Source organism: Gobio gobio (assembly GCF_949357685.1).
Source record: "Gobio gobio genome assembly, chromosome: 4".
NCBI classification, from domain to species: domain Eukaryota; kingdom Metazoa; phylum Chordata; class Actinopteri; order Cypriniformes; family Gobionidae; genus Gobio; species Gobio gobio.
Genome location: NC_137100.1, coordinates 68,090,881 through 68,110,040, shown reverse-complemented (window position 1 = coordinate 68,110,040; position 19,160 = coordinate 68,090,881).

Here is a 19,160-nt window from a genome sequence, read left to right as displayed (position 1 = left end):
CCATCCTCTACCAACTGGGTTCCAGAGAAGAGGTTTGGCCAGGTGGCTGTGACGCCACACTGCTGTTTGGTACAAGGCTCTCTGCACATGTTGCTGGAAGGCATCTTCTGTTGGGGGTAGATTTGCTGCTGACAAATCTGTGGTAGATGCTAGTGTGTACCTCAGCTCATCCAGGTTGGTGCAAGGATGCCCATCCACCTTTTTCTTTTGGCCATACAGGAGGAGGGCATACCTTCTTGCCACAGGCAAAGCCTCTTCCAGGCTACCAGAGAGTCCAAATTTGGTCATTTCCTGTAACTCACAAAGATGGGTCTTCAGTCTTGTGAGGGCAGTGGCCTTCCCAATTCTGTACAAACTGCTTGTGGTGTCACAACCCGTGAGGGCGTGGCATGCAGGTAAACACTCACAAAGCACTGCTCCAAGCTTCTGAGCGATTGAACAGATAGGGACAAATCTTTCCTTAAGGCCATGTCCAGAGTGCATAAACACTGCTGAGGATCCAAACATCCCTTTGCTTGAATAGTACAGAAGCTAAACTAGTACATCTGTATCATCACATTTGACAATTAGACTAGAATGTGACTGTGCAAGGTGTATTGCATGTAACACCAGCCTCGTGTCAGCCTCCTCCTGGTCACTGTAAAGATCTTTCAAGCAGTCAATGCCTGACTTGCTAACCCTCTTAACCTCCTGACCATTTTCAAAGCCACCTGCCAAGATGACAGTGTTCCCTGAAGAAATTCTCGTTGGCCCAGTACTGGCGATGTAGGTGCTGACAAAGCTACATAGAGCAGCCTTGTTTCCACTAATCCTGAGGTATTTTCTGTAGTTTGGAACATTTGTTTGTCCTGTGATGATATGTGTTTGTCTGCTGGTGTGAATGGTGCCTCTTCTTTGTCTTTCAAGATCTTTGACTGAGTGTTGGTGGTCATATCTATCAAACACTATAGCGACACAGCTGTTACCTTCCTTTCCCAATAAAGTTGCAACCTTTTTCCAGACACACTCACCCAGGTCATTGAACGTTTGAAAGGCTGAATCATTGAGACTCTGTAGAAGAGCCATGCCATCAATGATATATGCTGATGGTTCTTTAATATTTGGCAGCTGCTGTGTCTCTTCAACAACAGCCTCGAGTTTCTTGGCCAGGTCAGCTTTTGTTGTTTTCCTCATGCTTCCATCATCATAAAACAAAGAGGGTGGGACAGCTGCGAGTTCGTGAGACATCACAGTCTCCATGGACACCTCTCTTTGCTTGGAGACAGCCAGTAATCTTCGAAAGAGCACGTCTGAGTCCATGTGAACCTTTCTAGATATGCTGACTCCAACTGATGTTTTCATGTCCTTGAAGGTTGCACACTGGTTTCTTCTCTCTGGCTCCCAGAAGCTCTTTGTTCTTTTTGATTTTGCCAGACGTTGTTCAATAAAGATGGCATTCTGCTTCGCACCATCTTGGAGGAAGCTTGAGAGCTCTTTTGCAACTTTCTCAGATGCAACCTGACCACTTGCAATGTTGATCAGTTCCTCAGGAATGCTATCAAGATCAAATGGATTCTGCCTCTGCTCCACAGCTTCCATTATCTTCTGTATGTCTCTTTCGTCTCGGTCCATTCTGGATGCTCCATGCTCCTTGGGCCCTATCTTGCACCCAGCGCAATTGACTTTGTACACCGACGCATGTGTCATTCCTATTTTGCACCCGCGCAAAGCGCGCTTTTCCCTCCACAGAAGCACGTCGCTAAACTAGTGAATGAACTTGCGCTCCCTGGGCGGTTCAGCGCAAAAAAGGAGGCGTGTTCCGGCGCAAACAATCCCTGGTGCTATTTTGCTGTTCCATTAAACAATTGCGCCACTGACCAGAAAAAACCTAGTCTAAAGTCAGTGGCGCGTTGCGCGTTGTTCATTATGCTATTTTAAGGGCGCATGCTTGACCATAATGTATAGCGTGCACAACGCGCATACACTTTGCTCATGTAATCTACACAGATGCAACAGTTATTTTTGCAAATCATAAATTGTTACACTAAAAAAATATTAACACATGAGATGACGGAAATCATTGTGGTGTGCCACGAAGATGTGAAAAAATAGGCATAAATCTAGCTTACAAATGATTCAGGCTAATTGTAATAATTAAGGATATGACCTGTTTGCCCAATAGTGGCAAGACATATATGTATATAAGGACATCTGACAAATTGGTTTGTCCGTCAAGAACCAGGAAAAAAAATCGACTGAAAAACTGAAAAAACTGAAAGACTGAAGAAAAAAAAGACTGTGAAATCACCTTTACCATAATGTACAACATTACAACTTCACTTCTCTGTCTTTCACTGCTCTTACTAGAACATCAGTCTCCTCGGCTGTGAACCGCTCCTGGCGTGCGCCTGGTAAATACGCCATAATAATAGCAATCCATAATGGAACTTGCGCACCTGCTTTTAAAGGGAATGTTGGATGACGCTCTGATTGGTTTATTCACGTTACGCCCAAACCACACCTATGAATAATGAAGCTACTTCAGACCAACCCATTTTAGATTTGCGCCGGGCGCAAGAGCCATTTATCCCGCCGGGAAAATAGCAACAGCGCCGAGACCCGCCCACAAAGTTACTTGCGCTTCGTGCTTTGACACTTGCGTTTCAGATCGTTAAAATAGGGCCCCTTGTGTGCTTTCGAGCTCTGATCATCAGTATCACAAAGCTCTTTCATGGCATCCACATATGCTGTGGTCACATGTCTTGTCATCAACCATCTTGTGAGAGCTCCTTTTCGTAATGTGAAGCCAACAACTCCACCCTGACTCTTGCCTTCTCGATTAATGGTTTGCTCCAGTGCCTGATCAGTAGCCACACAGTTGAAGCTTCGATGCTCAGACCGGCGAACAACAAACCCACCTTGCTGCATGAATGTGTATGCTTCTGGTTGTTCATGTTCAAGTGCTTTCATTTCTGCAACATAGACTGGCATGTCCTTGCCATAATTGGTCCTACCAGCAGCTCTGAACCAAGGCATCACTTCACACATGCAATTCAGGTGAAGAGAACGAAGAATCCATAGCAATAGATCAGCACCATTGAGGAACATTAACCAGTATCCAAAGGTTGCTGATTGCTTAACTCCCTCATTTATGAACATCTGGATTCTTTTCTGGATCTCAGGAAGTTCAGTCTCCACCTCACTGATGAGCTGTTGAGCAGTGGCCTTGTCATTACCTTGAAATGCATGCTGTACATCTCGTAGGATTTGCTCTTGAGCTTCAGTCATTGCACATTGGCCTTTTTTTTCAAGCCATGATTGCATGGCTTGCCAGAAGAGCCTGAACAGAGCCTCAGAGGCTAGCTTTATGCTTCTTACTCCTCTTGCCAGCTGTTTCCCTTGAAGCAACTGTCGAGCTGTTCCCTCTGCATACACGTCTGACTCAGTTAGTATGTCAAAAAGTCCACCATCACCATAGAGCTTTCCGATGCTTGCTAGGTAAGCCATCGTGATGTGCATACCTCCCAGTCTCATTGTGATCTTTCCTTGTAAAGGTGATGGTTTGCTCCACAAGATCTGTTGTGCTTTACTATAAATAGCGAGGTCTGCTGTCACAAGAATATGGTGCTGTCCCAGTTCTGCAGCAAGCTGTACAAGTCGTATCATAGATGTGTAGATGGTGGACAATTCTGAGGGTGATTCTCTTATAAAGGGCAGGTAGATTACACTGGCTACTGAACAAGCAGTTTCTGACGTGAAGGCATTAAATGCAGACCAAGCAGGGACATGCTGCTGATTCTCAATTACATTTCGGGACAGCTTCCATACCAGATCTCTGTCTTCAGCTGCTTTAGAGATTGTTGTGTTTGTGTGCAGTAACTCAGGTTGGGCAAGTTCAGGTGGTTCGGGTCGCTTTGTAGATTTGATGTATCTGTAATCACAGTTGAAATGAGAGGATAAGCTTATGATCATATGCATTGAATATCAAATCACTTTTAAAACCTCACAACATACATTCATATTGAACATTAATTTGTATTCATCTTTAGCATTTCATGTGACTAAGCGAATACCATAACATGAAAACAAAAACAACATAAAAATAGATTTCAGAGAAAAAAGAATGGACACAATGTACCTGTAAAGTTTATCTCCATTCATATCAAACGTGTTTAAGGTGGTGAGGGACCTGGCATTTATCTGCTGTGGAGACTTGGCCTCTACGGAACACAACAGACGCCATAGCATGAGTTGTACGCTTCCCATCCAGGGTGTCTTCATTTTGGTCAAAGTTGTCGATGGCTGCATCAACAATTCCATGTTCAGCAACTCCAGTGAGGCCAGTTGGGATGTAGACACCAGTCTCTGTCCTTGATATCTGGTCTGCTGCCACAGATGTGAGGAAGTGCCTAACCTCTGTATAGGAAACGCAGTGCCCCATTGCACTGAGCTCATTGATGAGTGTCTTACTACCAAACTCATGATGTATCAAAATGGCAAGTCCTAGGGCCCTATCTTGCACCCAGCGCAATTGACTTTGTACACCGACGCATGTGTCATTCCTATTTTGCACCCGCGCAAAGCGCGCTTTTCCCTCCACAGAAGCACGTCGCTAAACTAGTGAATGAACTTGCGCTCCCTGGGCGGTTCAGCGCAAAAAAGGAGGCGTGTTCCGGCGCAAACAATCCCTGGTGCTATTTTGCTGTTCCATTAAACAATTGCGCCACTGACCAGAAAAAACCTAGTCTAAAGTCAGTGGCGCGTTGCGCGTTGTTCATTATGCTATTTTAAGGGCGCATGCTTGACCATAATGTATACAAATACACTTTGCTCATGTAATCTACACAGATGCAACAGTTATTTTTGCAAATCATAAATTGTTACACTAAAAAAATATTAACACATGAGATGACGGAAATCATTGTGGTGTGCCACGAAGATGTGAAAAAATAGGCATAAATCTAGCTTACAAATGATTCAGGCTAATTGTAATAATTAAGGATAAGACCTGTTTGCCCAATAGTGGCAAGACATATATGTATATAAGGACATCTGACAAATTGGTTTGTCCGTCAAGAACCAGGAACAAAAATCGACTGAAAAACTGAAAAAACTGAAAGACTGAAGAAAAAAAAGACTGTGAAATCACCTTTACCAAAATGTACAACATTACAACTTCACTTCTCTGTCTTTCACTGCTCTTACAAGAACATCAGTCTCCTCGGCTGTGAACCGCTCCTGGCGTGCGCCTGGTAAATACGCCATAATAATAGCAATCCATAATGGAACTTGCGCACCTGCTTTTAAAGGGAATGTTGGATGACGCTCTGATTGGTTTATTCACGTTACGCCCAAACCACACCTATGAATAATGAAGCTACTTCAGACCAACCCATTTTAGATTTGCGCCGGGCGCAAGAGCCATTTATCCCGCCGGGAAAATAGCAACAGCGCCGAGACCCGCCCACAAAGTTACTTGCGCTTCGCGCTTTGACACTTGCGTTTCAGATCGTTAAAATAGGGCCCCTAGTGTGATTGGCGTGTGGATGTGACAGCTCTGTCCAATGAGATCATGGCAGATTGCGATAACACACAGATTGTCCTTTGAAGCTGGGTCATCATCACATGTTTGGTAATCTCTGTGGGCATGTGAATCAACACACCAGTTGACAAAGTCATACAGGATGTTGGGTACATACTTGCTGCATAGGAGACGGGATAGACGGTCACTGCTGACATATGATTGACTGTCATGCTCTACTTGCTCCATGCTTTTCCTCAAAATGTCTGCAGCCCTGTGTAATATTTGGATTTCGGAAAGACTCTGACTTGTCTGTGAAAGTGTTGTCTCACAGTCTTCTGTTATTTCTGTGAGTTTAGCAGCTTCCCTCAGTGCACAACCTATGGTCATACTATCTGAGCAGATCAGATCTGACTCTCCTGGACGTGGAACAAATACAAGCCTGTCTTTGTAATGCTGTATCAGCTTTTCCTTTAGTTTCCAGGATCTATATTTCTTGTGTTGAACTACACTCTAAAAAAAAAAGGCTCGTAATCATAGGGGGACCTTTTTTAGTGCTATATAGCACCAATTTTGGTGCTTCAGTGGTTCTTCAGCGGTTCTTCAGAGGTTCTTCAGAGGTGCTATATAGCACCTTAGTCAAAGAACCGGTGAAGAACCTCTGAAGAACCTCTGAAGAACCGCTGAAGAACCACTGAAGCACCACTGAAGCACCACTGAAGCACCAAAATTGGTGCTATATAGCACTAAAAAAGGTTCCCCTATGATTACGAGCCAAGAGCCATTTTTGGTGCAATATAGAACCTTTTTTTTTTAGAGTGTATGGGCACACCTTCTTCCTCAGCATTGGTCTTAAGTATGTTATCATAGTTATCAGTCAAAGAGTTGAGAGTCCTCACATTCATATATTTGGACAATACGGTTTTATCAATGTCTTCAGTGAGCTTAATAAAGGCTTTGTCATAGACATTGGTCTGCTTTTCTGATTCTTTTCTTCGTCTGGCAGCTGCTATATTTCGTTCAGAGATGTAGTGTGCAAGGCACATTTTATGGTATTTGGCATCATATGCAAAGAGATCTGGGCATGAAAGAATTCGAAGGTGTACATCTTCATCAAGCCTTTCAGAAGCTGCCCGAAGGACCTTGTCTCTGGTACTTGCACCTGTACCAGTCGAAATGGCTGTCAGAGGTTCTGGTCTAGAGCTGGCCTTCCCACAAATGAAACAATCTCTCCGTATTTTAAATGATGTTGTATCAGCCCTACTCAGCCTTCTAGGTGCAGATGTGCTCTCACTCTCAACAATTGCATCTTGCTGCTGCTCACTGATTTTTGTCTTACTGCAGTAGTTCGCTCTACATTAGTGTTGTTTTCGTCAACGAAAAGTATGACTAAATATCGTCGTCAACGAACCTTTATAACGTGACGAAAACGAGACGAGACGCAATGTAAATGCTGGTCATGTGACGATGACGAATAAAAACGAGACTAAATGTGGTTCACAAAATAAAAACTATGCTAAAATGTCTCTTCATTTTCGTTGACGAAAATGAGACGAGACGAAAAGTCGCGTTTTTATTATTATTTTGCAGTATTTCTGTGCGTCTCATTCAGGGGCTGCATCAGGTCTCACTGCGCAGACGCAGGCGGCATCACGCTCTTCAAACCCACTCGCGCTGCGTTTTAGAAGATTTAGCTCCGGTCAGTGAACGAGACCAATGGCCAGTCGGGGTTCGTAAGCACTATTCGGACGGTAATTGTTTGTCCAGCGGTCGTAAGGTGTCTTCATCATTTACAGGGGCTAGTCAGTGATTTTATTGTCGTTTTAATCCAGAATATCAGTGTTTTTCTCCCACCACCCGTGTAAAAATCTCCGGCCGAATGACCTAACTTACTGTTTGACAGACACCAAGGTCGTGCGGTGCCGTCTGAATCCACATCTCTGAGTTTTCAATAATATATAACTTAAGAATTCACGGTTTATATCCTTTTTGGCCACTGCAGAGCACCGTGTGGTTGTGCTTCGCTGTTATTTGGATGCATTTAAAAGATCTAAGTTAGACTTGCATTACTGAAATGCTGGCAAGTATTTTCAAGAGCAAGATATTTCATCACCGCTCAAAAAAAGAAAGAAAAGCACGTAAACATTTGAAATGGGCCGTTATAACGGCAGCAATTAGATATTTTAAAATAACTGCAGCATTATGATTACCTCATAAGCGAATAAGAGGCTGTATTCACTTATTTCCGCTAATTTCCATGTGGAATAAAATTACATCCTTTATTTTGAGATAAAATACAAGACAGAAAAACATTTTAACTATAATGTGGGTCTAATTTTAAACAGATTTAAAGAATTAAATAATAATTTGGATATTATTTTCCTATTATTAAATTAAATATGCATTTATTCTTATTAAGACATTTGGAAAAAACTTTTATTACATTGAAGTGGAAAATAAAACGGGTGTTGTGGAAAAAGATGGGGAGAAATGTGGCCACAAAAATCACAGGAAAAAACACCACGAACCTTAAGAGACATCTCAATGTTTTTATTTATTTTATTTAAATGTATGTGTGTGTACTTGTTTAGTTGGTAAAATAAATATGTTGTAACTTCAAATCAGAGCGTCTTCCGTGTCTGGAATGGATGTATTCTTGAGTCTATAAGGTAACAATAATATAATAAGATAACATTGTTTGAAATGGGTTTGGCTAAAAGAAGATTTTGGTTTTGTCTATAATATGTACTTATACTATATTGACTGGGTTAAATAGAATTGCATTACTAAAAAGAGACTAAAATACAAATTTCATTGACTAAAACTTGACTAAAATGTCATCAGTTATCGTTGACTAAAACTAGACGAAAATAGTCATAGATAATTCTGACTAAAATAAGACTAAAATGCTCAGACTTTTAGTCGACTAAAACTTGACTAGACTAAAAAGAGTATGACTGACTAAAACTAATAAAAACTAAAATGACAGCTTGACACAAAGACTAGACTAAAACTAAAATTAAAACAGGCCGCCAAAAACAACACTACTCTACATGAAACATGATATGAAACTTTGATTTTGGAGGAAAGTATGTCATCTGTATACGGAGCCAGAGTTTTATGGACATCATCATCTTTCTGCTGAGCAAGGGTAAGTATCCGTTGGAGGCCTTCTACTGTGGGGTTTTGGACATAGGGATCTTTTTTCTTGCCCTTTTCAAAATGTTTCCCACAAATTATACAAAGCTTTGGATCCAATGTCTGTAAGAAATTCTCCATAATTCAAGAGACTAGTAAAAAGGAAAAATTATATACATTTCAGAATTTAATTGAAATGCAAATCAAGTTGAATTACACATGCAACATTAGTCAGAGGGCTAAGTATTTTTTTTAGCTAGGCTAAGCAGTTTCTTCAACTAGCTATTTAGCTACTTGTAATAGGCTAGGTCAGCCTTTTCATTTGACATAATATTTGTAATGATTTACCTGTCTGGTTATGAAGATATTGATAAAGACAATCAAGTAACTAGCTACAGCTGGATCCAACCTTTAGCCTAACAGTAGTCAACTCACTAGATCAATCAAAAACTCAAATTAAATATATCTAATACCTTGTTCTTATTTACTCAAAGATCACACCAATGGGGTGAAGTAAGCAGTGTAGGCTCTACTGCCCACTGCTGGTCTGGACAGAAAAAAGCTAACAACATTATTTTCCATTATTCAGTAATGACTTGACCAAAACAAAATTCAAGAGGATAAACATATTTTAATAAAGGTGTTCCATTCCAATGTTAACCGTATTCAATTGGATCTGTGTTTTTCATGAATTGTATAGTATACTGTGCCTTATGAAATGTATCATTATTAAAAGTATCATAGTAGTATCAAAGTATCAAATATAGATCAGCACTTACCTAATGTAACTTGCTTTGCAGTAACAATGCATTTGTCAATATTCTTCTCACCACTGATAATGTGATTTGGACTTGAGACTATTTTGTCTGGTGTTCTTTCATTTTGGACACCTCATACATTGAGTGACAGAACACTCTGATTCGTCATGCTATATTTACATATTTGGTATTGCTGGATTCAGCACAACCCCACCTTTCCAACAAGTCATCATATGTGTTTCTATGATAATACCTGGCAAAGCAACCACAAAGTAAATGAAAACATTCTACATAGGTATTCAATTTGTGCATGTCCGCTTATTTTAGGTATGTGTTTATATGTCTCTGTTTATTCCATACATCAAGATATTCACATCCAGTCTTTTCTAGTAGCTAAAACAACTTCCTGACTACAAACATGTCAAGTTTCAAAGCTCTCAGAGCTTCGGTGATTGATCTGCATTAGTTTATATGCCTTAACTCCCATACGGACAGGCTATATTTTAGTCCTTTTTTGGTTTTGGGGTGTATAACAATATCTGTTAATTTAACAATCTTAGCAGTAAAATATTTTTAGCCAAGAATCCATTTCATATATGGGACACCTTAGAGATGAGGAAAAACATTGTTGGGTTTAGTTCTACCTCCGGTAGGGGTATCTCAAAAACTAAAGCACTTTTTGACTATTTGTCACTAGCCTATTAGTAGAGTTGAGTTAGTGCACTTCCTTCTGATGGGGTTATTCTTACATGTTTTAAACCTCCTCAACCTTTCCTGTTTTACACACCATAGACTCGTGTTAGATCGTCTCTGTTCCATCACACACACACCACTTTAGTGTTGAACCTCTGAGAGGAAGTGTTTGTGGGAAATGAAGACGTCACTCAGGAGAGAGTGTGTGTGTGTGTGTGTGTGTGTGTGTGTGTGTGTGTGTGTGTGTGTGTGTGTGTGTGTGTGTGTGTGTGTGAGACGCTGATACACTAATCTATCAGAGACCAGAGAGAAACTGCATCTGATCATCATCATCTTCATCATCATCTTCATCATCATCATCTTCATCATCATCTTCATCATCATCATCATCATCAGGTTTGTGTACGTGAAGCACGACTGAAAATTCTGGAACCAAAAACCCAAATACAAATTATTATATTTAATTTTGTGTGTGTGTGTGAGAGAGAGAGAGAGAGAGAGAGTGTGTGTGTGTGTGTGAGAGAGAGAGAGAGAGAGTGTGTGTGTGTGTGTGTGAGAGAGAGAGAGAGAGAGAGAGAGAGTGTGTGTGTGTGCGTGAGAGTGTGTGTGTTTGTGTGTTTATATAATTAGTTATTTAATTACATTAAATAATGTATTATCTAATTTAATAATTAATTGTTTAATCATTTTTAATTTTGTATATTTTAGTGAATACATTTAGTATTTTTATATAAATCTAATTTAACCTAATATATTTATAAATATATAACTACACTCTAAAAAAAAAAGGTTCTATATTGCACCAAAAATGGTTCTTGGCTCGTAATCATAGGGGAACCTTTTTTAGTGCTATATAGCACCAATTTTGGTGCTTCAGCGGTTCTTCAGAGGTTCTTCAGCGGTTCTTCAGAGGTTCTTCAGTGGTTCTTCAGCGGTTCTTCAGAGGTTCTTCAGCGGTTCTTCAGAGGTTCTTCAGCGGTTCTTCAGCGGTTCTTCAGCGGTTCTTCAGCGGTTCTTCAGTGGTTTTTCAGAGGTTCTTCAGCGGTTCTTCAGTGGTTCTTCAGAGGTTCTTCAGCGGTTCTTCAGCGGTTCTTCAGTGGTTTTTCAGAGGTTCTTCAGCGGTTCTTCAGAGGTTCTTCAGCGGTTCTTCAGCGGTTCTTCAGAGGTTCTTCAGCGGTTCTTCAGCGGTTCTTCAGCGGTGCTTCAGCGGTTCTTCAGCGGTGCTTCAGCGGTTCTTCAGCGGTTCTTCAGAGGTTCTTCAGCGGTTCTTCAGCGGTTCTTCAGTGGTTCTTCAGCGGTTCTTCAGCGGTTCTTCAGCGGTTCTTCAGAGGTTCTTCAGAGGTACTTCAGCGGTTCTTCAGCGGTTCTTCAGCGGTTCTTCAGCGGTGCTTCAGCGGTGCTTCAACGGTTCTTCAGCGGTTCTTCAGAGGTTCTTCAGCGGTTCTTCAGAGGTTCTTCAGCGGTTCTTCAGCGGTTCTTCAGCGGTTCTTCAGCGGTGCTTCAGCGGTTCTTCAGCGGTTCTTCAGAGGTTCTTCAGCGGTTCTTCAGCGGTTCTTCAGCGGTTCTTCAGAGGTTCTTCAGCGGTTCTTCAGCGGTTCTTCAGAGGTTCTTCAGCGGTTCTTCAGAGGTTCTTCAGCGGTTCTTCAGCGGTGCTTCAGCGGTTCTTCAGCGGTTCTTCAGAGGTTCTTCAGCGGTTCTTCAGCGGTTCTTCAGTGGTTCTTCAGAGGTTCTTCAGCGGTTCTTCAGCGGTTCTTCAGTGGTTCTTCAGAGGTTCTTCAGCGGTTCTTCAGCGGTTCTTCAGAGGTTCTTCAGCGGTTCTTCAGCGGTTCTTCAGTGGTTCTTCAGCGGTTCTTCAGCGGTTCTTCAGCGGTTCTTCAGAGGTTCTTCAGCGGTTCTTCAGCGGTTCTTCAGCGGTTCTTCAGAGGTTCTTCAGCGGTTCTTCAGCGGTTCTTCAGAGGTTCTTCAGCGGTTCTTCAGAGGTTCTTCAGCGGTTCTTCAGCGGTGCTTCAGCGGTTCTTCAGCGGTTCTTCAGAGGTTCTTCAGCGGTTCTTCAGCGGTTCTTCAGTGGTTCTTCAGAGGTTCTTCAGCGGTTCTTCAGCGGTTCTTCAGTGGTTCTTCAGAGGTTCTTCAGCGGTTCTTCAGCGGTTCTTCAGAGGTTCTTCAGAGGTTCTTCAGAGGTTCTTCAGCGGTTCTTCAGCGGTTCTTCAGAGGTTCTTCACCGGTTCTTCAGCGGTTCTTCAGAGGTTCTTCAGAGGTTCTTCAGCGGTTCTTCAGCGGTTCTTCAGCGGTTCTTCAGCGGTTCTTCAGAGGTTCTTCAGCGGTTCTTCAGAGGTTCTTCAGCGGTTCTTCAGCGGTTCTTCAGCGGTTCTTCAGTGGTTCTTCAGCGGTTCTTCAGAGGTTCTTCAGCGGTTCTTCAGTGGTTCTTCAGCGGTTCTTCAGCGGTCCTTCAGTGGTTCTTCAGCGGTTCTTCAGAGGTTCTTCAGCGGTTCTTCAGTGGTTCTTCAGCGGTTCTTCAGCGGTTCTTCAGCGGTTCTTCAGAGGTTCTTCAGTGGTTCTTCAGAGGTTCTTCAGAGGTTCTTCAGCGGTTCTTCAGCGGTTCTTCAGTGGTTCTTCAGCGGTTCTTCAGAGGTTCTTCAGCGGTTCTTCAGCGGTTCTTCAGTGGTTCTTCACCGGTTCTTCAGAGGTTCTTCAGCGGTTCTTCAGCGGTTCTTCAGAGGTTCTTCAGCGGTTCTTCAGAGGTTCTTCAGAGGTTCTTCACCGGTTCTTTGACTAAGGTGCTATATAGCACCTCTGAAGAACCGCGGAAGAACCACTGAAGCACCAAAATTGGTGCTATATAGCACTAAAAAAGGTTCCCCTATGATTACGAGCCTTTTTTTTTAGAGTGTAATGTTTTTATTTTACTCAAACATTTTATTAATTAATTTATTTTAATGTAATTTATTTTACTGTTAAATGTAGTATTTGTTTGTCTATTTAATTTATTTGTTTTTATTTTAGTGAATGCATAATTAATAAGTAAATATTAATCAATGTTTTATTTATATTAATCTAATTAATAGATTAATATGTAACTTAAATTTTTTTAAAAATCATTTATTTTATTACTTTACTTATTTTAATGTTTTTTATTTAATCAAAATATTCATTTATATTGATCTAACCATTTTTTTTTTATAAAAATGTATCACAGTATGTTTATATTAGGGCTGTCAACGAATATTCTAAATTCGAATATATATTCGAATAGTTTTTAAAAAACGAATTTCGAATATTCGAATAAATAAAAAAAATGTGGGGAAAAAAACGGGTTATGCGGTAGTAGAGGCGTGTCTGTCTGCTTTGCGAGTGAAGTCTTGTGTACTTTTGTCTCCGCAGCGCGAGCCTCCGCTGACTGCGCGCGCTCCTCCACAAACGGACGAGGTGTTTATATTTGACGCGCTCGCCATTGTGCTTTTCTTTGAAACGACAGAGGGCGACTCGGAGTAATTGTTCTATAAACTATCAGGAAAGGCGTTGAGAAGAAGTGGGCTAATGTAAGTTACACAGGTGACGATATTTATTTTAGTACACTTCATCGAAAACCACACTACAGAAGAATCATGTAAAACAGATCAAAATAAACCTTGATATTACTTGTGACATGAGAACAAAATGTATGTAGAAATGTAACGTTAACTTATACAACTCAATTTATGATATCTAAAGCCGCGTTTCCACCGCAGGAACTTTCCCCCGGAACCAGGAACTTTGGGGGGGAACTCGGTGTGTTTCGACCGCAGGAACCAGGGTCTAAATGAAGTTCCGGGTAAATATTTCCCCCTCCAAACGGCCCTGCTTGCGAGGTGGTGCTTTTGAAAAGGTCGGGAACTTTCGGGGGTGGGACTTGGGCGCTGAACATGCTGATTGGTTGAGCTCTCGCAGCATTTTTTTCCCCACCGCCATTCAAGTTTTTTGCGAGGTGGGTTCTGCGTTCAGTAAATATTTTCTTTGCAACAATGGAGTTCAACAAAAAAATTCGACCGACGACGAGGTTCAGGCTTTGAGCATATATGCGGAGGAGGACATCCAGCGGGAACTGGAAACGGCGACCCGCAATGAAAAGGTATAACGTTACCTGAAGATATCGACTCGGTTCCAGTCACACTGGAAAACAGTGCAGAGAGAAGTTGAAGAAATTAAGACAAGATTACAAGAAATTAAAGGATCATAACAACCGGAGCGGTTCCGACCGGCGTATCAACAAGTGGCATGACCGCCTGGACGCGTTGTTGGGACAGACCGTCCTTTTCTAGGGCAGCGGTAACGAAAGACTCGGCTAGTGCGTTGTTGGAAACCATCCCGGAATCCGAGTGGGTTGAAGGTAAATATCTCATCTTGGTATCATCTATTAAACTCGTTGCAGTGTAACGTTGCAGTAACTTTTTTCAACGTGCTTTTCCAGACGTAACGAGTGGCCCTGATGAATCGCAGGCAACGGAGACCAGCGTGTTTTCCCCCGCGGTCACCAGTACACGTTAACCCTGTGTCTCCTGCCGAAACACACACACGCAGAGGTATAAAGCTGACAGAATGTGTATATATTTAAAAACTGATGTGTAATCCATAATGGTTTTGAGTAGTTTTGTTGTTTTTAATTGTAAACTTAAATTGCCAATGATAGAAATTGCACACTGGGCATTGTTCAAGCTGAGCAAGCAATTGTTCATTATTTGTAGTGAAAACACTAAATAATTAATTGATGGTTTCTATTGTTTCATGGTTGCCTTGTGTATTAATTTCCATGTGTTTCTGTGCAATTTTTCTACTTAGGGAAAAGGAAAAGGGACTGACTTTTCTTGATGCACTGAGGGACATGGAGGATGCTAACCGGGCCGTCCTGCAGCATGGACAAGAACAGCGAGACCAATATATGCAGCTGTTACTGGAGAGCCAGGCCGAGGAGAGATGAGGAGGCAAGAGTTGGCATTCCACCAGGCAGAAGCGGAAGAAAGCAGACGGACTTTCAGACCGGGTTTCGGTCTGTTCTTGGACAGTTTGTCCAGTTGTTCAAGAAGTAGCCACAATGACCAGCCGCTTGAATGAAGCATTTGCACTACCACATTTGTACTTTATATATTGTACGTGTTGGCACAGCTCTTGGAAAAATACTGAAAAATACACTTTTTTATATTGTTGTTTTCACATTTTATAATTTCATTTTATTCTAGTAATTTATTTGTCTTTGCACACTTATTTTAATTTTGTAAGAACTAATCTGTCTAAAATAAATTCAATTCAATTCAATTCAATTCAAATTTATTTGTATAGCGCTTTTCACAATACACATTGTTTCAAAGCAGCTTTATGACCATATCACACCAGTCCTCAGATCTTTACACTGGCTTCCAGTTACATTTAGGATCGATTTTAAAGTGCTATTACTTGTATATAAATCACTCAATGACCTAGGACCTCAATACATTGCAGACATGCTGATTAAATACAAACCCAACAGATCACTCAGATCATCAGGATCAAGTCAATTAGAAATACCAAGGGTTCACTCAAAGCAAGGAGAGTCTGCTTTTAGCTATTATGCCAGCCGTAGCTGGAACCAGCTTCCTGAACAGATCAGATGTGCTCCAACAGTAGCCACTATCAAATCCAGACTTCAAATCCAACTGCATTTACTGAATGAGCACTGTGCCACTGTACGTGCTTTGTCCAAACTGCTTGCATTTTAATTTATATGCTTAAATTTAACCCTGTTCTTATTTTTATTTTTAATTATACTCTTTATTTTTATCTTTCAATGTTTTCTTTATTTTTTATTTCTTTTAATTCCTATTATAACTGTAATATTTTTATTTCATTTCTGTGTAAAGCACTTTGAATTGCCACTGTGTATGAAATGTGCTATACAAATAAACTTGCCTTGCCTTGCCTTGCCTTTACAGAAAGTGCATTTCATAGATGTACAGTAAAAAGGTTAGAAAGACAATGTTAAAGAATAATGTTCAAAAAAGTTAATCAATCGTGTATTAATTTAGGCCATAACAGCGCTGGCGTTGAGTCGTCTCTTCACAGGCGTCGAGTCGTCTCTTCACAGGTGTCGGGGCATCTGAAGTCTCCATGAGAGGCTGGATACAAACTGGAGCTGATGAACTATTTACCTCGGGACTAGTGTCCCCGATAACAACAGAAAAGCAGATGGGAAATGATTAGCGTAGCTGCTGTTCAGAATATTAATGCTTTTGATCTGATTTAACTGTAGTATAAAAGATAATTATAATGTGAATGCTTGGCTATAGAGATGCGTCTTTAATCTTGTTTTAAACTGGGACAGCGAGTCTGAACCTCGAACAATATCAGGAAGACTATTCCAGAGTTTAGAAGCTAAATGTGAAAATGCCCTCCCTCCTTTAGTGGACTTAGATATCCTAGGAATGACCAGAAGCCTCGAGTTTAGTGATCTTAAAGAGCGCGATGGATTGTAGGGCGATAGAAGATCCGTTAGATACACTGGAGCTAAACCATTTAGGGCTTTATAGGTTAGTAGCAATAGTTTGTAATTGATACGGAACTTGATAGGTAACCAGTGTAGAGATGATAAAATTGGTGTTCCATCCATCCATCCATCCATCTTCTTCCGCTTTATCCAGGGCCGGGTCGCGGGGGCAGCAGTCTAAGCAGAGATGCCCAGACTTCCCTCTCCCTAGACACTTCCTCCAGCTCTTCCGGGGGGACACCGAGGCGTTCCCAGGCCAGCCGGAAGACATAGTCCCTCCAGCGTGTCCTAGGTCTTCCCCGGGGCCTCCTCCCGGTTGGACATGCCCGAAACACCTTCCCGGGAAGGCGCTCAGGAGGCATCCGGAACAGATGCCCGAGCCACCTCAGCTGGCTCCTCTCGATGTGGAGGAGCAGCGGCTCTACTCCGAGTTCCTCCCGAGTGACTGAGCTCCTCACCCTATCTCTAAGGGAGCGCCCAGCCACCCTGCGGAGAAAACTCATTTCGGCCGCCTGTATCCGGGATCTTGTCCTTTCGGTCATGACCCAAAGCTCATGACCATAGGTGAGAGTAGGAACGTAGATTGACCGGTAAATCGAGAGCTTCGCCTTACGGCTTAGCTCTTTCTTCACCACAACAGACCGGTACATCGACCGCATTACTGCAGAAGCTGCACCGATCCGTTTGTCAATCTCCCGTTCCATCCTCCCCTCACTCGTGAACAAGACCCCAAGATACCTGAACTCCTCCACTTGAGGCAGGAACTCTCCACCAACCTGAAGAGGGCAAACCACCCTTTTCCGACTGAGGACCATGGCCTCGGATTTGGAGGTGCTGATCCTCATCCCAGCCGCTTCACACTCGGCTGCAAACCGTCCCAGTGCGTGCTGAAGGTCCTGGTTAGAAGGGGCCAACACGACAACGTCATCCGCAAAGAGCAGAGACGAAACCGCGTGGTCCCCAAACCTGACACCCTCCGGCCCCTGGCTGCGCCTAGAAATTCTGTCCATAAAAATTATGAACAGAACCGGCGACAAAGGGCAGCCCTGCCGGAGTCCAACATGCACAGGGAACAAGTCTGACTTACTGCCGGCAATGCGGACCAAACTCCTGCTTTGGTCGTACAGGGACCGGACAGCCCTTAGCAAAGGACCCCGGACCCCATACTCCCCGAGCACCCTCCACAGGATGCCGCGAGGGACACAGTCGAATGCCTTCTCCAAATCCACAAAACACATGTGGACTGGTTGGGCAAACTCCCATGAACCCTCCAGCACCCTGTAGAGGGTATAGAGCTGGTCCAGTGTACCACGGCCCGGACGAAAACCAGACTGTTCCTCCTGAATCCGAGGTTCCACTATCGGCCGTATTCTCCTCTCCAGTACCCTGGCATAGACTTTCCCGGGGAGGCTGAGAAGTGTGATCCCCCTGTAGTTGGAACACACCCTCCGGTCCCCCTTCTTAAAAAGAGGGACCACCACCCCGGTCTGCCATCCCAGAGGCACTGTCCCCGACCGCCACGCGATGTTGCAGAGGCGTGTCAGCCAAGACAGCCCCACAACATCCAGAGACTTGAGGTACTCAGGGCGGATCTCATCCACCCCCGGTGCCTTGCCACCGAGGAGTTTCTTGACCACCTCGGTGACTTCAGCCCGGGTGATGGACAAGTCCTCCTCTGAGCCCCCAGCCTCTGCTTCCTCAATGGAAGGCGTGATGGCGGGATTGAGGAGATCCTCAAAGTATTCCTTCCACCGTCCGACGATATCCCCAGTTGAGGTCAACAGCCGCCCATCGCCACTGTAAACAGCGTTGGTAGGGCACTGCTTCCCCCTCCTGAGGCGCCGGACGGTTTGCCAGAATCTCTTCGAGGCCAGCCGATAGTCCTTTTCCATGGCCTCACCGAACTCCTCCCAGGCCCGAGTTTTTGCCTCCACAACCACCCGGGCTGCAGTCCGCTTAGCCTGCCGGTACATGTCAGCTGCCTCAGGAGTCCCACAAGCCAACCAGGCCCGATAGGACTCCTTCTTCAGCTTGACGGCATCCCTTACTTCCGGTGTCCACCACCGAGTTCGGGGATTGCCGCCTCGACATGCACCGGAGACCTTACGGCCACAGCTCCGAGCGGCAGCTTTGACAATGGAGGTGGAGAACATGGTCCATTCGGACTCAATATCTCCAGCCTCCCTCGGGATCCGGTCGAAGTTCTGCCGGAGGTGGGAGTTGAAGATCTCTCTGACAGGGGGCTCGGCCAAACGTTCCCAGCAGACCCTTACAGTACGCTTGGGTCTACCGGGTCTGTCCAGCTTCCTCCCCCGCCATCGGATCCAACTCACCACCAGGTGGTGATCAGTTGACAGCTCCGCCCCTCTCTTCACCCGAGTGTCCAAGACATACGGCCGCAGGTCAGATGAAACGACCACAAAGTCGATCATTGACCTACGACCTAGAGTGTCCTGGTGCCATGTGCACTGATGGACACTCTTATGCCTGAACATGGTGTTCATTATGGACAAACCGTGACTAGCACAGAAGTCCAATAACTGAACACCACTCGGGTTCAGATCAGGGGGGCCGTTCCTCC